Source organism: Leptonychotes weddellii, chromosome 1 (assembly GCF_054177405.1).
Source record: "Leptonychotes weddellii isolate Sample4059 chromosome 1, ASM5417740v2, whole genome shotgun sequence".
NCBI lineage: Eukaryota > Metazoa > Chordata > Mammalia > Carnivora > Phocidae > Leptonychotes > Leptonychotes weddellii.
In genome coordinates this window covers 74,344,706-74,368,097 of record NC_138369.1, presented here as the reverse complement: position 1 = coordinate 74,368,097, position 23,392 = coordinate 74,344,706, and the positions used below count along the sequence as shown (strand labels likewise).

General features: G+C 36.2%; 1 protein-coding gene and 1 long non-coding RNA gene across 4 annotated transcripts in view; both read right to left on the bottom strand.

Moving 5' to 3' along the window:
* Positions 1–23,392, bottom strand: part of ANKRD28 (ankyrin repeat domain 28) — a 201,873-nt gene that overhangs the window by 145,929 nt on the left and 32,552 nt on the right. The window lies entirely within an intron of this gene.
* Positions 1,082–23,392, bottom strand: part of LOC145716854 (uncharacterized) — a 54,351-nt gene continuing 32,040 nt past the window's right edge. Inside the window, exon 2 of the long non-coding RNA XR_014139803.1 lies at positions 1,082–5,453. This is a non-coding gene — a long non-coding RNA (uncharacterized LOC145716854). The remainder of the gene's footprint in view (positions 5,454–23,392) is intronic.

Below are 23,392 nucleotides of genomic sequence, written 5' to 3'. Positions count from 1 at the left end.
AGGCGAGGGAAAAAGAGACTCCCAGGACCTTGAGATCATGACCTGAGCCGAAGTCAGACGCTTAACTGACTGCACCACCCAGATGCCCCTAGAAAGTGATTTATAAAGAACAGAAACAAGGTTGTATGAGGGGATGAGTTTCCAGTGGGATTCTAGTCAGCAAAAGCCATCTGGATAACAAAAAAGGAGAGGCATCCTATGTGGGTTGTTGTTTTTTAAATGGTAATTTAGTAGACAATTCTGAAAGGTAAGGTAGAGTCACAATTGGTTAATTCACACAGAATTCAAAATTTCTCGAGAGTATGAATCTTTAATGTCAATCAAAATTATTCCAATTGGAACAACACAACCTAATAAATGTTTTCCCAATAATCTGTTCCCCTTCTACCAGAATAAGATGGACAAAATCTTGCAGCTTTCAGAACAGAGTTCTAATCATCTTCTTTTCTTTAAAATAACAAAAAAAGTTCAACAAATTATAACAAAACTCACTAAGGGTGATTTTTTGTTGTTGTAAAACAACTTTGCATCAGGTCTACTTAATAACAAATGGTATTACCATTTAGGATTAAAAATATTAAACAGAAAGTACAGCAAGTTGAAACCTGATAATGGTAAAGAAGCCAATTACTAAGCCATACGTTTTTCCTTTCTACACAATCTTTCAATATATTTGAATTTCAAGTAAGAAGCCTAGCAAACAATGCCAATGGTATCGAACTAGCTTATACTGTCTTCACAAGTGCCTCCAGTCTAACACCCCTGGATTTTATGAGATTTTTTAAAACTACTTTCACTAAAAACATAGGAATCACCATGTAATTGAGGTTCCCCAGTGATACTGAATGGCTGATAATGTTTACAGAGTGCACTACAAACATATTCCATGTAAGAGAATGAGCTATGAGCAAGGTGATGCATACAACTTGACAAGAGAAGAATGAAAACATCTAGTAATTTACTAGTTAAAAAAAAAAAACAGAAAAAACTAATTATAGTACCATACTATTCAACTGTTTCATATTCTCTTCTCCAAACTACAACATAGAGATCACAGAGATCTTAGATTTTTCAGCCCCTCCACTAAAAATCTATTTACATTAAATTGTTATAATTAAGTTTTCCAGGAATACAGGGACCACCACACATAAACAAAATGTCTACAACAAAAGATTTTGTCTGACACGAAGGATTCGCATATAGTTATGTAGAATGTAGAAAAGCTATGCTTAATTTATGAGGAGGCATAAATACCAACAAACTAACGAATTACAAGAGCTGCCTATATTACTTCAGAGAGACTACTGGAAAATAACCTAATAATAGGAATTCCCATACTATTTTCCTCTGGTAGAAGCAGTAGTTGTATCTCAGGCCTATAGCAGAAAACAGATATCAAAAGCAAGAATATGCTGACCCTAGAAATGAAGGGCTAGGTTATAAACACAACTAGCACTTTAACAAAGCACTGAATTATTAGGTAATATTCAAAATCTTACTAATTCAGAAGTCTTATCCTTCTGTTAAGAAAGAAAATTATTAATCTGTGTAACAAGGCAGAGTTTTTGTAAAGCTTTTCTTTAAATATGAACCAATCAGAAGTGACTCAAAAAGTGAAGTCTGAGTCAGAACTGCCTGCAATAAGACATTTTCATTATTCAAAAAAAAAAAAAAACCCATAAAACAAAACCAAAAAACTGTTCGAATATATTCACTATAATATAATCAAATGCGTCCATGGGGATCTGTCTATAAAGCATAAAATATTCAATCCACAGAATTTCTGAATATTTAAAACATGTTCATTTTAGATATGCATAAATTTAAGAAATCACAATATCTCCCCAAGATAAACACTGATAATTATTTTCTATAAATGTACTTTTGAAAAAACTGTGATAACATACTGTTTAGTAACTTACTTCTTCTCCCCATCTCCCTCATTTACTAATGTGGATCTTTATCCATCTCAAATATTCCTCTACTACACTTTCAGTAACTATGTAACATTAAATTAAAAAGTAACATCTTATTGTATTTAACCAATTTTCCTAAGACTGAAAATTTGGGTTGCTATTTTTTTTTTTACACTCTCATATAATAAGGATAATATCCCAATAATTTTAGTAAAATGGCTTATATTCAAATAAATAAAATTAGGCCTAAAATATTCTGGAGTCATCATTCTCAAGTAAAATAACCTAGACAGAATAAATGTCAGAATTAAATTCCCTATATAAAAGTATGTTGTCAAATACATTCTTATTAGGTCTGAGTTATCAAGTTTTTATCATCTTTGTCATAGTGATTTCCACTATGTTCTAATATGCCTTTCTGTATGTTAAAGAAGATAGAAACCAGACTATATGCTCTGGTAGAAGGTCCGCTACAGTTCTAAACGGATTAAAATTTGTTTTTTCTTCTCTTGCCAAAACTCTTTATGAACAAATTAACCTTGTCAGAACAATAATTTTTTTTTTTAAAGATTTTATTTATTTGACAGAGAGAGCACAAGCAGAGGGAGAGGGAGAAGCAGGCTCCCCACTGAGCAGGGAGCCCGATGCGGGACTCAATCCCAGGACCCTGAGATCATGACTTGAGCCGAAGGCAGCCGCTTAACAGACTGAGCCACCCAGGCGTCCCTGTCAGAACAATACTAACAGGGCATTACGTTTAGAATGTCTTCTACAGTATTAATATAACAGACATAGTAATATTATTAATTTGCCATTTGGTGGCAGTAAATACAAAAGAAAGTAAATTTCCTGGGTACTTCTATTGATTATTACTAACACAAAGGTGGTCTTCTCTGAGTCATGTATTTTAAACAAGAGTTCAAATGAAAAAAATGGTGCTTTAAAGGTTTTAATGTTATATTTTAATCTCGTTAATAGTCAAGCCCAAAACAGTACCATAAGCAAATTCCTGAATAACTGATTAAAAAGTCTTATTACTATATATTTACCAATATAATTTAATTGCCTCAAAAACTGTGCAACTCTCTTGATGCTATCAAATATGTGACTACCGTAACTTTGATCTCTAACTAAAATCAACATATTTTCATGTAAAAATTACATTTTCTTACTGTAATCAAATCCAGCTAGTTTAGCCTCCCCCCACCACAAATACTTATTCAATAATCATGTTAATAACTACTTAGACTTCATGAAGCTTACACAAAGTCTCTCATATATTTTTTCCAGACTTGCAATATAGAGTAGTGAAAGACCAGCCTAAGTATTACAAAAATATATATAATACAAAAATATTATAGTTTCCCTCCACATATAATTAACAATAAAAAAAATTACACAAAAAACTGGAGTAGGGAAATGCAACAGTTTTATTTTTTGTGTTATGATTTGCTTAATGTCTTTCTTCTTTTAAAATATCAAGTTATAGATTTCAAAAGGAAATCTATAAGATACCAAGTGACTGAAAAAATGTCATATCAAACCGAACAATGTAGAGTATATTTTCCACATAAAATTATCACATAAAAGTATGTCAAGCTTCTCAGTAAGTTACAGAAATCACTGCCAAAATGTCTTATAGTCCAAGATACGAGAAGTACAAAGCTAAGATCACAAGTAGATTCCAACTGAGATTAAATTTGTGCACATATTGACAGACTCACCACAGAATTAAACACATCTGAATGTTGTAAAGACCCTGTCTTCCACAGAGAAAGTATCTCCTTGAAGGGTAGTAGTTGTATCCCATTTACATCAGTATTTCTAGGCTCCATGGCTTTGCTTATAAGCACATAACAGTGATGAACAATTTCTCATGCAGGAACATTTCTCACACGGATAATTAGACCTTGTAAGCAGAAAAAATTAATACTGGCAATTTCGTATGGTCCAATCTAATACCAATTATTCACAACATTAGTTCATTGAGGGTAGGCACCATTTCTTATTCTCCCCAAAATGCTCATCTTCTATTAAGAGAAAGATAAGTAAAAAGTAAACAGCAAAGCAATGCAGTAGGTGCTTTGATTGAAGTTCATGTGTGGGGGGCACAGATATGCATACATATGGTGCACTAGTCAAGGAATGATATCAGGAAAACTGGAAGCCATCTGGAAAAAAAAATTCATATGATTCCTTTGCTAAGTGATCACTATACTGAAGTGTTTGTGTTAAAAGAACTATAAAAGTACTAGGAAACTACTAACTGATTTCTCCCTAAGGGGAAACAAGGCAGGGATGTCTGCTCTCACCAATTCTATTCAATATAATATTGGAAGTCCTAGCCACTGCAATAGGGCTACAAGAATAAAAGGCATACAATTTAGAAAGAGAACTGCCTATATTAGCACACAACATGATTATCTATGTGGAAAACGCCACAGAATCTCTGAAAACGTTTTCATATCTAGAAAGTTTAGCAAAGTCGTGGAATACAATTATATTTGCACATACTACCAAAGAACTGGAAATAAAGAATTTAAAAGCATAGCATTTGTAGCAGCACCCCAAAAACTGACATACTAAGGTGTAAATTTAACAAAATATATGCAGAATCTGTATGCTTTTAGAAACTAAAATACTGCTGAAGGAAATCAAAGACCTAAATAAATGAAGAGAGATACCACATTCATGGATTCAAGACTCAATATTGTTAAGAGGTCAATTTTTCCACATTTAATCTACACATTTCAATGCAATCCCAAAGTACCTTTGGTATTTGTAGAAATGAATAAACTGATATAAAAATTTACATGGAAAGGCAAAATTTATATAGAAGACCAAAGCAATACTTAAAAAGAAGAATGAAGTTGGAGGATTCACACTCCTAGAAAGCTACAGTAATCAAGACAGTGTGATACTGCAAGAGAGACATACAGATCTGATGAAATGGAACAGAAGAGTCCAGAAATAGATGCACACATACATGGTAAAGTGATTTTTGACAAAGGCACAAAAGCAAGTCAATGGAGAAAAAATAATCTTCCCCAAAAATGGTCTGGCACAACTGGAGAATCCATGGGCAAGGGAAAAAAAAAACCAACAAACTTAACACCTCCAGCTAATATCTAACACAATAAATGACTGAAAATGGATCACAGATCTAAACATACAATCTGAAATTATAAAATTTCTAGAAAAAAACACAGGATGAAATATCTGTGGCCTGGAATAGGCAAAGATGTCTTAGAGACAATCCAGAGATAAAAATATTGATTTATTAAAATTAATCAAAGTAAAGAATTTCTGCTCTTTGAAAAGGATAATTAAAAGAATGAAAACACAAGCCACAGAATGAGAAAATCCTGGGGCGTCTGGGTGGCTCAGTTGGTTAAGAGTCTGCCTTCGGCTCAGGTCATGATCCTGGGGTCCTGGGATCGAGTCCCACATCTGGCTCCTTGCTGGGCGGGGAGCCTGCTTCTCCCTCTGCCTGCCACTCCTCCTGCTTGTACTCTCACACTCTCGTGCCCTCTCTCTCTCTGGCAAATAAAAAAAAAAAAAAAGAATGAGAAAAACCTTACAAATCAGATATATAACAAAGGATTTATATCCAAAATAAAGAACTCATATAACATAGTAACAGAAAAGCCCAATTTTTAAAATGGGCAAAAAATGTACAGTTTGACACTTCACAAAAGACAATACACAGACATTAATCACTAAGAAAATGCAAATTAAAGCACAATGAGATACTATTACACACCTAGTAGAATGACTTTAAAAAAAAAAACTGACAATATTGAATGCTGGAGAGGATGCAGAACAATTACAACTCTCATACATTACTGGTGGGAATGCAAAATGATATAGCCACTTTGGAAAATGATCTGGCAGTTGCATATAGTCATACATATAATTCAACAATTCTATTCCTAGATATGAATCTAATAAAATAAAAATTTATGCTCAGAAAAAATCTTGTACATGAACATTTATATTGGCTTTATTCATAACCTCCAAAATTTGGAAATACCTCAACTAGAGAATGGATAAATAAGCTGTGGTAAATTCATATACTAGAAAATGATTCAGTAATAGAAAAGGAACCAATCAATGACTTGAACACACCAACAACATGGGTAAATCTTAAATGCATTAGGCTAAGTGAAAGGCTGCATAGTGAATGATTCAATTTTTTTTTTTTTAAGATTTTATTTATTTATTTGACAGAGAGAGACACAGCGAGAAAGGGAACACAAGTGGGGGGAGTGGGAGAGGGAGAAGCAGGCCTCCCGCTGAGCAGGGAGCCCAATGTGGGGCTCGATCCCAGGACCCTGGGACCATGACCTGAGCTGAAGGCAGACACTTAACGACTGAGCCACCCAGGTGCCCCACTGAATGATTCAATTTCTTACAACATTCTGCAAAAGGCAAAACCTTAAGGACAGAGAAGAGATAAGTAGCTGCCAGGACCTGGGGACCTCAGGAGGGGATGAATACAAAAGGACACAAATGAATTTTTAGGGATAATGGAAGTGGTAGTCATTAAATGCATTTGTAAGATATCACAAAACTGTACATCAAAAAGGGTAAATTTTACTACAGCTAAATTACACCCTTTTTAAAAAGATTTTATTTATTTGAGAGAGAGTGCACGCGAGCTTTAAGATTTTAATTTATTTGAGAGAAGAGAGTGTGCGTGCACGCGAGGGCATAAGCAAGGGGGAGGGGCAGAAGGCGAGGGACAAGCAGACTCCTTGCTGAGCAGGGAGCTTTATCCCAGAACCTGGGATCATGACCTAAGCTGAAGGCAGATGCTTAACGGACTGAGCCACCCAGGAGCCCTGCTAAATTACACCTTCATAAACATAGAGAAAAAGTATAAAAGTACTAGAAAAAGCCACACAATAGTTTTATTAAAATAATCAAATAGGGAAGACACAATAATTTAGAAAGCCATAAAAAATTCATAAATCTAACTATTTAAGAACATTAAATTTCTACACTGAAAAAGATGTAACCACAAAGTACAACAAATGACAAACATTTGCCTAAGAAATAGGCAAGGAATACAAACAATTCATAGAAAAGGAAGGACAAATGTGAAAACATACACAGATACTCAAGAGAAATTCATATTAAAACTACATGTATAAACCACTGTTCATCACTCAAACTGACAAAGATCAAGAAGTCTGAAACTATTTGGGTTCTATACTGAAATAACATATTAATATAATCTCTGTGGGAGAGCAATTTGTCAATATCTAACCAAACCGTGAATGTGTATTCTACTGATATATCCCAGATATGTATTTCCATATTTTTAAGTGAAAAAAAGCAGGTTACACTGGAGTCTACACAGTGTAGACTGTATAGAGAGAATAAGACATACATATCTGCTTTTATTTGTACATAGAAGCATGAAGGGTACGGAAGAAAACATGGTGATTCATTTCAAGTGGGCTGCACAAGTTTTTATTCATCGGACTCAAAGTGGGAGAAAGATTTCTCAAGTATAGCTCTATTTGGTTTTGATTATTAAATCATGGGAAGGTGGGAAAAGAAAGGGGGAGGAGGCAGAGAAATTTACCTTTTAGTTGATATATTTGCACATGAACAAAGCAATATATGTAGTGTTAAATAATAAAAAAAATTTGTCTTATCTTTGTCCTGGATACCTGAGAGCTTCTAAAACCTACCAATTTCCTGAGTGATAAAAGTGTCTTTGTTATTCATGGTGAGCCCCTAGGACCATATCTGAGTTAATGCTAATGAGGTAACTCATGGTAGGCCCCTAGATTGTCCCAGATTGAGGCTGGCCATGCCGGAAAGAACAATCATGTGATAAGAGAGTTGAGGCTGTGAGCCATGTCCTATTAACCTGACCACCTGACCTCTAAGGAGAGGAACAGGGCTAAAGATTGAATTTAATTATATTACCAACGATTCAACCTACATACCTATAAATTGAATCCTTGATAAAAAGTCTTGACACTGAAGCTCGGTTGAGCATCAACATGCTAAGAGGGTGACATGTCCTGAGGAGATAGAAACGGTATGGGACCCTCTCAGACCTCATCTTATGGGTCTCTCCCTTTTACAGGTTCAGATCTCTAGAAGAAAACTGTAAAGTAAGTACAGCACTTTCCTGAGTTCTAGATCATATGGTTCTTGTCTTGTCTTTTATTTATGTAGTGTATTACACTGGCTGATTTGCGGATGTTGAACCAACAACCTTGCAGCCCAGGAATAAATCCCACTTGGTTGTGGTGAATAATCCTTTTAATGCACTGTTGGATCCTACTGGCTAGTATTTTGGTGAGAATTTTTACATCCATGTTCATCAGGGATATTGGTCTATAATTCTCCTTTTTGGTGGGGTCTTCGTCTGGTTTTGGGATCAAGGTAATGCTGGTGTCATACAAAGAGTTTGGAAGTTTTCCTTCCATTTCTATTTTTTGAAACAGCTTCAGAAGAATAGGTATTATTTCTTCTTTAAATGTTTGGTAGAATTCCCCTGGGAAGCTACCCAGCCCTGGGCTCTTGTTTGTCGGGAGATTTTTGATTACTGCTTCAATTTCCTTGCTGGTTATGGGGTCTGTTCAGGTTTTCTATTTCTTCCTGGTTCAGTTTTGGTAGTTTATACGTCTCTAGGAATGCATCCGTTTCTTCCAGATTGCCTAATTTGCTGGCATATAGTTGCTCATAATATGTTCTTATAATTCTTTGTACTGATCTCCCCTCTTTCATTCATGATTTTATGTGTTTGGGTCCGTTCTCTTTTCTTTTTGATAAGTCTGGCCAGGGGTTTATCGATCTTATTAATTCTTTCAAAGAACCAGCTCCTAGTTTCGTTGATCTGTTCTACTGTTCTTTTGGTTTCTACTTCATTGATTTCTGCTCTAATCTTTACTAGTTCTCTTCTCCTGCTGGGTTTAGGCTTTATCTGCTGTTCTTTCTCCAGCTCCTTTAGGTGTAGTGTTAGTCTGTGTATTTGAGACCTTTCTTGTTTCTTGAGAAAGGCTTGATGCTATATACTTCCCTCTCAGGACTGCTTTTGCTGCTTCCCAAAGACTTTGAAGAGTTGTGTTTTCATTTTCATTTGTTTCCATAAATTTTTTAAAATTCTTCTTTAATTTCCTGGTTGACCCATTCATTCGTTAGTAGGATGCTCCTTGGCCTCTATGTATTTGAGTTCTTCCCAACTTTCCTCTTGTGATTGGGTTCCAGTTTCAAAGCACTGTGGTCTAAAAATATGAAGGGAATGATCCCAATCTTTTGGTACCATTTGAGACCTGATTTGTGACCCAAGATGTGATCTATTCTGGAGAATGTTCCATGTATGTCATTCAAAGCCCTTGTTTCCTTGTTGATCTTCTGCTTAGATGATCCATCCATTGCAGTGAGGGGGGTGTTAAAGCCCCTTACTATTATTGTATTATTATTGATGTGTTTGTTTAATTTTGTTATTAATTGGCTTATATAATTGGCTTATATAATTGGCTACTCCCATGTTGGGGCATTAATATTTACAACTGTTAGATATTCTTGTTGGATAGACCCTTTAAGTAGGATACAGTGTCCTTCCTCATCTCTTATTACAGTCTTTGGTTTAAAATCTAATTTGTCTGAGATATGGACTGCCACTCCAGCTTTCTTTTGATGTCCATTAGCATGATAAATGGTTTTCCACCCCCTCACTTTAAGTCTGGAGGTGTCTTTGGGTCTAAAATGAGTCTCTTGCAGACATCATATCGATGGGTCTTGTTTTTTTAATCCAATCTGACACCCTGTGTCTTTTGGTTGGGGGGCATTTAGCCCATTCACATTCAGGGTAACTATTGAAAGATATGAATTTAGTGCCATTGTATTGCCTGTAAAGTGACTTTTACTGTATATTGTCTCTGTTCCTTTCTGGTCTATGTTACTTTTGGGCTCTCTCTTTGCTTAGAGGACTGCTTTCAGTATTTCTTGTAGTGCTGGTTTGGTGATCACAAATTCTTTTAGTTCCTGTTTGTCCTGGAAGCTTTTTATCACTCCTATTTTGAATGATATCCTAGCTGGATAAAGTATTCTTGACTGCGTATTTTTCTCATTTAGCACCCTAAATATATCATGCCAGTCCTTTCTGGCCTGCCAGGTCTTTGTGGATAGGTCTCCTGCCAATCTAATGTTTCTGCGCTTGTAGGTTACAGACCTCTTGTCCTGAGCTGCTTTCAGGATTTTCTCTTTGTCTCTAAGACTTGCAGTTTCACTATTATATGTTGGGGTGTTGACCTATTTTATTTTTTATTTTGGGGGGGTTCTCTGTGCCTCCTGGATTTTGATGCCATTTATTTCTTTTTGTAGTCTGACTGCTGAGGCTAAGACTTCCAATACTATATTAAATACTAATGGTGAGAGTGGACATCACGGTCTTGTTCCTGACCATAGGGGAAAGGCTCTCAGTTTTTCCCCACTGAGGATATTAGCTGTGGGTCTTTCATATACAGCCTTTATGATGTTGAGGTATGTTCCATCTATCTCTACTTTGTTGAGGGTTTTTATCAAGAATGGATGCTGTATTTTGTCAAATGCTTTTTCTGCATCTATTGAGAGGATCATATGCTTCTTAGCCTTTCTTTTGTTAACGTGGTGTATCATGTTGATTGATTTGCGAATGCTGAACCAGCCCTGCAGCCCAGAAATAAATCCCATTTGATCGTAGTAATTAGTTCTTTTAATGTACTGTTGGATTCGATTTGCTACTATCTTGTCGAGAATTTTTTACATCCATGTTCATCATTTTTAGTGGTGTCTGGTGTATAGAAATGACTGTTTCTGGTCTGTCTGGTTTTGGAATCAACAGTTTGAGAAGAATAGGGATTAACTCTTCTTTAAATGTCTGGTAAAATTCCCCTGGAAAGCCATCTGGCCCTGGACTTTGGTTTGTTGGGAGATTTTTTATTCATTTTCTTTGCTGGTTATGGGTCTGTTCAAATTTTCTATTTCTTCCTCTGTTTCAGTTTTGGTAGTTTGTATGTTTCTAGGAACTTGTCCATTTCCTCCAGATTGCCCAGTTGTTAGCATATAATTTTTTATAATATTCTCTTATAGTTGTTTGTATTTCTGTGATGTTGGTTGTGATCTCTCCTCTTTCATTCATGATTTTATCTTTTTGGGTCCTTTCTTTTTTTTCTTTTTGTTAAGTCTGGCTAGGGGTTTATCAATTGTATTAATTATTTCGAAGAACCAGCTCCTAGCCTCCTTGATCTGTTCTACTGTTTTGTTTCTGTATCATTTATTTCTGCTTTAATCTTTATTACCTCCCTTCTTCTGCTGGCTTTAGGCTTTATTTGCTGTTCCTTTTCTAGTTCCTTTAGGTGTAAGGTTAGGTTGTGTATTTGAGACTTTTCTTGCTTCTTGAGGTAGGCCTGTATTGCAATATACTTCCTTCCTAGGACTGCCTTTGCTGCATCCCAAAGGTTTTGGACTGTCGTGTTTTCATTTTCATTGCTTCCATGTACTTTTTAAATTTCTTCTTTAATTTCCCGGTAAACCCATTCATTATTTTCTAGAATGTTCTGTAACCTCCATGTATTTGTAGTCTTTCCAAAATTTTTCTTGTGGTTGACTTCATGTTTCATAGCATTGTGGTATGAAAATATGCATGGTATAATTTCAATCTTTTTGTACTTGCTGAGGGCTGATCTGTGACCCAGTATGTGATCTATTCTGGAGAATGTTCCATGTGCACTTAAAATTTTAGAGTAAATTTCATCACATTGGATTTGGCAAGGTTTCTCAGATATGACACGAAAAGCACAGGCAACAACCAAAATTTGACAAATTGGACTTTACCAAATAAAAATTTTTGTGCATCAAAGGACACTATCTTAGAAAGTAGGAAAATGCCCCTGAAGAATGAAAAACTATTTGCAAATTATGTATCTGATAAGAGTCTAGTATCCAGAATATATAAAGTATTCATACAACTCAACAGCAAAAAGACTCAATGGTTTTAATGAGTTATGTTCATATATGTGAAGCATCCAGCATAATACACTGCTAAATTAAAAAAGGTCATAAAGCTGCATATACCCTCTATTTAGAATTGTGTATTATTCATTCCAACAGTTACTGAGTTGTTACTATGTGCTAGGTGCTGCCCACAAAGAAATAGCACAGCACTGTTCTAAAGGATTATAGTTTAGTAAAGGAGACAAACACATACCCAATGTATTTATGATAGAGGGATATACAATCACAAGTAAAAAAAAGCCCACACCTACAAAGGGGCACAGAGAAAATGTTTATAAATAATTTATGAAATATGTCATATAACCACAGAGAAAGCACAACTATTCTAATATATTAGAGTAAGATGAACTGAGTAGGTGCATGTGCATGCATACTGTCAGATTATCACTTCTGCCAGGAAGACTTCACAGTTTTTAAACAAAAAGGAGTTTACCAAATGAAGGTAAAACAATATTTTTAATAGGAGAGCAGGATGCAGTTAGCCAGGATGCAAAACAATAGAAAGTGACACACTATGGGTGGAAATATAAATTGATATAACCTCAGCAGAGGGCAGTTGACAATAGCTAGCAAAATTATAAATGCACATCCCACTGAAAAAGATCTCCAAAACAAATCAGTTGGGGGGTAAAGTACACAACAATCAAGCCCCTTTGTATGTAAAAGAGGGAGGGAAATAAGAACATATTTGTTTATGTTTGCTTGGATGTGTATTATAAAATCTGCATCATCAATACACCCTTCTGTAGTCTACTCTGCATCACTGGGCAGAAGTCTGGAACTACATTTCCCAGAATCCCTTTCCCCCAAATGATTCAAGGATAGCATCTGCCAATGAGGAACACTCATGCAAGATTTAAGGAAGAGAAGGAAGAGCTATGATTGTTTGATGGCAACTATGGGAAAATGCATGGGCAGACAACAGGGATAGGTGTGAGTAGCTGCTGCATGAGAATCATCTACTTTTTTCCAGACTCAGTATTGTACAATGTCAATTTTCCAAATTAAATCCGTAATTTCAATGGAATACTGGTTAAGCTCAATAATTTTCATGGGGATGTGAAATTTTTAAAAATATATATAGGAAATCAAAGGGTAAAGAAAGGTCAATTTTGAAAAAAAATTTATTCTCACACCATATACAAAAATAAAATTCCCAGGTGGGTCAGAAAACTAAGTGGGTAAAGAAACTGCAAATTTTAAGAAGAAACGGAATACTTTTAGAACCTTGATGGGTTTCTTACACGAAAGAACATAAAACACTGATAAGTCGGATTACGCCTCAATTTAAAAGTCCCGAACAAGATCCCATAAACAAAGTGAAAAGACTAGCTATATACCCAGATGTTTTATACAGCAAAACCAGTAAAATTCATAGTGAACACACACATACATAACTGTATTATAAGAAAAAAACAAAATGGGCAATTCATACAAAAAAATTCAATTGGTCAAAACATGTGAAAATGTATTCAATCTCACTAGGAACCTGGGAAATACAAATAAAAACAAGATATTACTTGACACACATCAAGCTGTAAAAACCAAAGTCAAACTGAAACAACTATTAACGAGTTTGAGGGGCACTTAGATGGCTCAGTCGATTAAGTGTCTGCCTTCGGCTCAGGTCATGATCCCAGAGCCTGCTTCTCTCTACTCCCCCACCCCCCCCACCCCACTCATGCTCACTCTCTCTCAAATAAATAAATAAAATCTTAAAAAAAAAAAAGTTTGAGAGTAAAGACACAATGTAACTGGTATAACCACTTGGGAAAAAATAAAAATCACACAGTAAAGGTAAACATGTATATATGCTATATGTAAGTCTACTTCCCCACATCAACCTCAGAGAAACTTAGATACATGCACAAGGAGACATACCAGAACATCTACTGCAGCACTATTTGTAATAGCTCAAAACTGGAAACTACCCAACTGCAGTATTAAGAAAATAAACTGTTTGTATGAGGAATATAGTGATTATAACAAATATATCAACACAGAAAAATTTTTAAAACTGTTGCAAAAGACACATACTATTTAAAAGTTTAAAAAACATAAAAATGATATCATATATTGTTTATGTATATGTAAACACAGTATAAATGCTAAAAAAAAACTTTCAAGGCAATTACCTAGGGAAAAATGGGAATGGGGCTCCAGCTGTATATATAACTATACATATATAAAACAGTTTTTAAAGAGACACAAAGGAAATATGGTAAAGTATTAACATCTGTTTATTCTTGGTGGTAGGTATTTAGATTCCTATTGAATTTTATTTTATCCTGTGTGTCTGAAAATTACATTCAAATTTTAAAAATACTGTCTAATTTTTAAATCTAATTTAAAAACTATCAAGATATGGGATGACTGGGTGGCTCAGTCCGTTAACCGTCTGCCTTCGGCTCAGGTCATGATCCCAGGGTCCTGGGATTGAGCACTGCATTGGGCTCCTTGCTCAGTGGGGAGCCTGCTTCTCCCTCTGTCTGCCACTCCCTGAGCTTGGGCGTTCTCTCTCTCTCTCTGACAAATAAATAAAAAATCTTAAAAAAAAAAAACAAAACTATCAAGGTGTGATGGTCCAAGGGGGCACCTGCACCCCATGTTTGTGGCAGCAATGTCCACAATGGCCAAGCTGTGGGGGAGCCCAGATGTCCATCGATAGATGAATGGATTGAATGGATAAAGAAGATGTGGTATATATATGAAATGGAATACTGTGCAGCCATCAAGGAGAATGAGGTCTTGCCATTTGCAGCAATGTGGATGGGACTAGAGGGTATTATGCTAAGCGAAATAAGTCAATTAGAGAAAGACAACTGTCATTTGATCTCACTGATGTGTGGAATTTGAGAGGCAGGGCGGAGGATCATGGGGAAAGAGGGGAAAGGATGGGAGGGGAAGAGGGGAAAGGATGGGAGGGAAAGAGGGGAAAGGATGGGACGGGACGAGGCCAGAGGGGGAGACAAACCATGGGAGACTCTTGATCTTGGGAAACAAACTGAGGGTTGCTGGAGGGGAGGGGGGTGGGAGGGATGGGGGGCCTGGGTGATGGACATTGGGGAAGGTATGTGTGGTAGTGAGCGCTGTGTATTGTGTAGGACTGATGAATCACAGACCTGTACCTCTGAAACAAACAATACATTATATGTTAATAAAAAAATTAATTTAAAAAAAACTATCAAGAAAGATCATTCTTACAGATCAATGAAACCAGGAGCTGGTTCGTTGAAAAGACCAACAAAATGGATAAACCATTAGCTAGACACATCAAAAAGAAGGCGGGGGGTAGGGACTCAAATAAACAAAACCAGAAATGAAACAACTGACATCACAGAAACATAAAGGATTATAAGAGAATATTATGAAAAATTATATGCCAACAAACTGCACAACCTATAAGAAATGGATAAATTCCTAGAAACATATAACTTTCCAAAACTGAATCAGAAATAGAAAATTTGAAAATCATCAGCAATGAAATTGAATCATTAATCAAAAAACTTGCAACAAACAAAAGTCTAGGACCACATGGCTTCACAGGTGAATTCTACCAAACATTTAAAGAAGACTCAATACTTTCTCTTCTTAAACTTTTCCAAAAATAGAAGAGAAAATTTGAAAATCATCAGCAATGAAATTGAATCACTAATCAAAAAACTTGCAACAAACAAAAGTCTAGGACCACATGGCTGCACAGGTGAATTCTACCAAACATTTAAAGAAGACTCAATACTTTCTCTTCTTAAACTTTTCCAAAAATAGAAGAGGAAGAAAAGCTTCCAAACTCATTCTGTGAGGGCAGCATTACTCAGACACCAAAACCAGATAGACACTACAAAAAAAAAGAGCACTGCAGGCCTTTATCTCTGATGAACACAGATGCGAAAATCCTCAATAAAATATTAGCAACCTGAACCCCACAATACATTAAAAAAATCATTCACCACAATTAAGTAGGATTTATTCCTGGAATGCAAGGGAGGCTCAATATTAGCAAATCAATGTGATACATCACATCAACAAGAGAAAGGATAAAAACCATATGATCCTTTCAACAGAGGCAGAGAAAGCATTTGACAAAGTACAACAACCATTCATGACAGAAACTCTCAACAAAGTAGGTTTAGAGGAAACATACTTCAACATAATAAAGGTCATATATGGAAAACCCCACAGCTAACATCATCCTCAATGGTGAAAAACTGAAGAGTTTTTCCCCTAAGATCAGTAATAAGACAAGGATGGCCACTCTCACCACTTTTATTCAACATGGTACTGGAAGTTCTAACCACAGCAATCAGACAACAGAAAGAAATGAAAGACATCCAAATTGGTAAGGAAGAAGTAAAACTTTCACTATTTGCAGATGACAGGATACTATATGTAGAAACCCTAAATTCCACCAAAAAAACTACTATAACTGATCAATGAATTCAGTAAAGTTGCAGGATACAAAATCAATATACAGAAATCCATTGCATTCTATACACTAACAATGAAGTAGCAGAAAGAGAAATTAAGAAAATAAACCCATTTACATTTGCACCAAAAATAATAAAATAACTAGGAATATACTTATCCAGGGAGGTGAAAGACTTATACTCTGAAAACTATAAAACAATGATGAAAGAAAATTAAGGAAACACAAACAAATGGAAAGATATTTCATGCTCATGGATTGGAAGAACAAATACTGCTAAAATGTCCACACGACCCAAAGCAATTTACAGATTTAATGCAATATTGGTAAAAATACCAACAGCATTTTTCACAGAACCAGAACAAATAATCCTAAAATTTGTATGGAACCACAAAAGACCCCAAATAGCCAAAGAAATCTGGAAAAAGAAGAACAAAGCTAGAGGTGTCACAATCCCAGACCTCAAGACATACTACAAACCTGTAGTAATCAAAACAGTAGGTATGGTACTGGCACAAAAATAGACACAGATCAATGGAATAAAAACAGAAAGCCCAAAAATAAACCCATGATTATAATGGTCAATTCATCTTCAACAAAGGAGACAAGAATATGCAATGGGAAAAAGTCTCTTCAACAAATGGTGTTGAGAAAACTGGACAGCTACATGTAAAAGAATGAAATTGGACCACTTTCTTACCCTATACATAAAAATAAACTCAAAATGGATTAAGGACCTAAATGTGAGACCTGAAACCATAAAAATCCCAGAAGAGAGCACAGGCAGTAATCTCTCTGACACTGGCCACAGAAAACATTTTTTTAGGTATGTCTCCTGAGGCAAGGGAAACAAAAGCAAAAATATACTGGGACTACATTAAAATAAAAAGCTTCTGCACAGCAAAGGAAATAATCAAAACTAAAAAGTAACCTACTGAATGGGAGAAGATATTTTCAAATGACATATCCAATAAAGGGTTAGTGTCCAAAATATATAAAGACCTTATGTAACCCTATGCCAGAAAACCCCAAATAATCCAATTAAAACATGAGCAGAAGACAGGAAAGAAAACATACAGATGGCCAACAGACACATGAAAAGATGCTCAACATCACTCATCATAGGGGAAATGGAAACCAAAACCACAATGAACTATCACCTCACACCTCTCAGAAGGATAAAATCAAAAACACAAGAAACAACAAGTGCTGGTGAGGATGTAGAGAAAAAGGAACCCTCATGCATTGTTGATGGGAATGCAAACTGGTGCAGCCACTGTGGAAAACAGTATGAAGGTTCCTCAAAAAATTAAAAATAGAACTACCCTATGATCTAGAGACTGAACTACTGGGTATTTAACCCAAACATATAAAAACACTAATTCAAAGGGATACACATGCACCCCTATGTTTATTGCAGTATTATTTACAATAGCCAAACTATGGAAGCAGCCTAAGTGTCCACTAATAGATGAATGAACAAAGAAGATGTGGTACATATACATAATGGAATAATATTCAGCCATAAAAAAGAATGAAATGTTGTCATTTGCAACAACATGGATGGATGAGAGAGTATAATGCTAAGTGAAATACATTAGTCAGAGAAAGACAAATACCGTATGATTTCATTCATGTGGAATTTAAGAAACAGAACAAATGAACAAAGAAAAAACTGAATTGAAATGGGGGCAAGACTGGAAAAGGGTATACTGGTCAGAGAACTACCACATCAATCCAAATAAGATATGACAGCAGCATGAACTAAGACCAGAATGTGGAAGGAGAAAAATCTGTATTACATATACATATGAATTAGGACCAGAGAGTTCTTCACACAGTTATGAAACACTGGTATATGCCTATGAGTCATTTTCTTGGATCTCCTATATTGTTGCATTGTTTGTGCATATACACTAAACCAAAGTTTAAAAAAAAAAAAGTCCCTTGATGTGAGCTTGATTTTTAGACTGTCTTACAAATTTAAGTTCAATTATACCACCTTCTAGGTTAGGAACCTGGAAGGAACTTAGGCTGCCTTTCTATAAAATTATTTAGTAAATATCAAAGCCTGAGGAGCCTTCATCCAGAAGCTCTACAATTCTATTATTATATCGGATTCACATTATTATCATGTCTGTATTACTAACACAATGTACCAAAGACACATCCTTGTCAACCTACACCAAACTTGTCACTTTCACTATTTGTGTATCACACAAAAGCTGACAGCTTATAAATAAAAATTCATCATCTTGGGGCGCGCCTGGGTGGCTCAGGTCATGGTCCTGGAGTCCCAGGATCAAGCCCCACATTGGGGTCCCTGCTCGGCGGGGAGTCTGCTTCTCCCTCTCCCTCTGTTCCTCCCTCCCACTCGTGCTCTCTCTCTCACTCGCTTGCTCACTCTCAAATAAATATTTTTTAAAAAATTAAAAAAAATAAAGTTCATCATCTCTAATCATCACCTGAAAATAATTCCAGACACAGGCTTCAATAGCCATTAACATTGGATCCAAACAGAATTATAGGCAAAAACATTGCAAATTCCAAAAAGACATGTAAGAACACTTAAGATTATGAGTTAATATCACTGAACAGCAATGTCCTGATACATATAATTTGAATCTGAGAGTATCCTTTCATCAAAACTAAGACTTCAGATGATTTCACCTAATATATGTGTGTATGCCTATGCTTTCACACACATTCATGAGAATGTATAAACAGAAGACAACCCAAACAGACCCAACTCTGATTAAGAAAGAGAATGCAGCCCAGAGGTCCACCAGGTCACCACTCCAATTCCAGTCACAAAGCACTGCGGCAAGACCCTAGGACCCTGAAAACACCATATGAAATGTACTGCACTCTCATATAACAAAAATACGCTAAGCCCCAGCATCCATTTATCTGTGTGCGTGTGTGTATAAAATAGTTGTTTAAATAGTAAGGTAATGCAAGTTTTAGAACTAAACACTAGTTTCTTTCAAGGTTGTCTACTTACCAGCGTAAACTGCCTAAGACAGACTTTAACTCAAAAAAAAAACCAAAAAACAAAAAAAAAGGAAGGTTAGAAAGGAAGAAAACAACGTACTTTCTTTACTCTCAGCTCTACTTAATGCTTATACAGAGCTGCTTTTCAGTTTGTAATGCCAAGGCCATTGCCCTTCAGAAACTGCACACACGTCTTTTAATTCCACTTGGAAAAGGAAAAATAGTTTGTTCCTGTTAACTCTGAAGTACAGAAAAATTCTCATCTTTTGAGAATCATTCATTTTTTAGAGGCAAAGATGTAGGTATTACAACTTCGGCTGTTTGGCTGATACAGCATTTTGTTCAGTGGTGAGATGGAGATATATCTTTCTGGGTATCACTAAGCATAATCCAGTTAGTACTTCATATTGTCTATCATCATTTTTGTGTTTCTTCTCTTTTTAGTCCTTTATAGAACCTTTTTTCCTCTTTTGTTCCTGTTCCTAACCTTTGCCCTGAATTTGTCTTTTATTAGATGAAGTCAGATGCAACTAACTCTGATCTTTGACTGACATACGTGAACGACTGCACAGCTACTCACTCTCTAGCAGTTACATGAAATGGTCAAGTTTTGAAGTTAGACCAGATCTAGGATTAGCCCTGTGACTTTGGTAAAGTCATTTAATTTTTAATTTAATTGTAATAGGAATCCCCTTAATTGTAATAGGAATAATATCATTTACCTCAAATTCATATATAGTACTCACTATACTTTAAGTACTTAATAAACATAAATCCCTTCCCCATCTTCCTTTCTCCTTCCTCCACCAATCCCCAGAGTAGCTGCTGTATCTCTTGTCTTTAAGAACTAATACAGAAAAGTAGACTCTGGGGGCGCCTGGGTGGCTCAGTCAGTTAAGCGTCTGCCTTAGGCTCAGGTCATGATTTCAGGGTCCTGGGATGGAGCCTCACATTGGGCTTCCTGCCCAGCGGGGGAGTCTGCTTCTGCTTCTCCCTCTACCCCTTCTCCTCCCCCTGCTAATGTACTCTCTCTCTCTCTCCCTCTCAAATAAATAAATATTTCAAAAAAAAAAAAAAGTAGACTTTAGGAGGTAAAAAAAAAATCTTTCTAGATCATATTAAGGTGTCTCACGTAGTAGACAAAAAGGGGACAGAAAAGGGGTAAGAGGAGGAGGCCAGGGCTCCAAACACTATTCAACTAGGAGAGCTCTGCCTTTGTCATAAGATTTCAGTATACCACAGGCTGCATTTGGTTAAATGGATCCAGTGGCTTTTAACAAATTAATTCTGAAAAATCACCATTGTTGACAATCCCACCTTTCCCCAACACTGATGTGGCTCTCTTCTTCTATGGTTAATTTCTTCCCTGTCAGAGGGTTTCCCCAGCATAGCCCCCATAGCCACTTCTCATCTGTCAAAAGCAACCAGTACTGCTCAAGGCCCTGCTCAATCCTTTCTGCTCCTGCGAAAAGAGGAATTTTTTAAAGCTACTAGGGATATCTCACATAGGAGAAGGATGGAATAACTAAGCCATGGCAAGGAAATGAATGCAGATGGGCATCAGGAACAACCGGAACCACACACTCACACAGCCAAGACACTAGCTTGTCAGCAGGCATCACTCTTTCAGGGCAGTCCAGCTTCCTTCAAAGAACACTGACATGGGCAGCTCTCAAATACTCCATCTTTCTACATCTATCACCACAGAAGGATGATTCTCTTTCCTCATTTCAGTTAAAAACTCCCAGGGAATTCTGATTGGCCTATGTGAAGGAAGGTAGGGGGTGATCAAGTAGTGGAGAACTCTGGGAAGTCCCATTAGGCGAGATACAGAATGATGGAGAGATAGAATCCAAAAGTAAGGGGGCATTGTTCCCCAAGACACAAACATGGTAGATAATGCAAAACAATGTAACTACTGCAGTGGAACAGTAGAAAAAGCAATTTTGGGAATTAAAGAGATCTTCGTTAAAATTCTTATTTGATCAACTAGCCAGCAGTAAACCTGGGCAAGTTATAGTCTCTGAATTAGTTTCCTCATCTATAAATGAGACTAAAGTAAAATTTAGAAAAAAATTCACAAAATTCCTAGTATAGTTCCAGTATATAATAAGGCATAAAGACAGAAGTGTTTTATTAGCTCACTAATTCATTAAATCTGACTTTTTTCACCAGTAAAGTTACAAATAATTACCTAAATGTTTACACACTCACTGTATTAAAGTGTTTATGAAAGTTCTTGGCATATAACAGGTATTCTGTCATTAAGCATCACAGAAATTCAGGGGAATCAATCTGACACTTGATTATCTCCAGGAAGAAGTATTCTGTGCCATTTTTAAACTAGGAAAATTCTTCTTTACATTGAGCTGAAATCTCTTCCTGTAGTTTTCACACACTAGTTCTTAGTCTGACATATGATAAAAGTTCATTCCTACTTCTGCATGGCAGACCTCCAAATATTTGAGGCAGCCATGATGCCCCCTATTCCTCTGCCTAGGATAATTTTCCCAGCTATACATTCCTATTTGCCTTATTCATTTCATATATTCAATTTTAAATGTATTTCCCCTCTGAACATGCACCTATAGCCAGAAATGTGGTAATTCAGGTGCAGAATAGTCAGAATTGAGGCCTCCTTGTCATTTTCCTTGCACCAACCACTACACTTCTTTTTGTCACATGTGTTGATAAGCCAACATATGCCCACCACATCCCACCCTCCATCAAAAATATGTTATTGGAATTAGTTTTTGGATGGAAAGACATGATCTTACATTTCTCCCTATTCAATTGAAATCCTTTTGATTCAGCTGATCACATCAGCCTATCAAGATCAATCCTCTTAGTTCCTTAATCTGTCATCAAAAACCTTCATTCAGTCAATACTGATGTTCAGCAATATTTCTGGGTCTCCTTCCAAGTTGTGGTAGAATTACACTTCCCTATGACCCAACACCCAAACTGGATGTAGTCATATAACTTGTTTTGATCAATTAAATGTGAGTTGAAGTGATGTGACAGAAGGCTTTGAGGGCTGGTAAGTAATTCATCAAGTTCCTTTTCTACCACAAATACAAGCAATGTTCCAGAAGTTAAAAACTCCAGCCTGGGTTCCCGAATGAGGACAACACAAAGCAGAGTACCCTACTGAACTGAGAATGGACATGTACTATAAGCAATAAATAAATTTCTTATGTTTAAGCTACTAAGATTTGGGCATTATTACTACAGCAAAATCTAGCCCAACCCTGCAAATGCACTATCCCTTCCATAACCGTGCTATCAGCAAATTTGATGAGTATGCCTTAAATCTCTTGTAATCCATTTAAGATAGCAGGCTTCACACACAAAAAGAGTTAGGCTACATTGAGGCTAATTTTTTTGATGATTAGTGCTTCACCTCTCTTGAAAACAAGTAACTCTTTAAATAATTTATTCAAGAATCTCACTTGAAAGTCACATCAAGCTCTATAATTTTCCATCTTCCCCTTAGTGAAAAATGGAGTAACCTTTGTCTCTAGTCTATATGCACTTTTCTCCCTAACTCCACAAGACCTGAAAACATTAAGTAAGAGACAATTTTCAAATTCTTACAATCTAATGATATAATTCATGTAAGTCAAGAACAAATACTTGCTATTTTAAGATATTATTCATTTATTTGAGAGAGAGAGTACAAGCGGGGGGAGGGGCAGAGGGAGAGGGAGAAGCAGACTCCCCACTGAGCAAGGGAGCTCGACATGGGGTTCAATCCAAGGACCCTGGGGATCATGTCCTGAGCCTAAGCCATACGCTTAACTGACTAAGCCTCCCAGGTGCTCGAATACTTGCTATTTTTAATCATCTCCCTGGATTTCAATTCCCTCATTCTGTCATTTCTCACTATGTTGCTTTAACCCCAAGACTGACCTTTGATGCACATGGCCAATCAGAGGAATCTTTTCCTTCCACTGTAATATTCATGTCTTCCCACATTGGGCTGTTTTCACTATCCTGCACTATTCACTCACTGCTTAAAATCTATTCGACA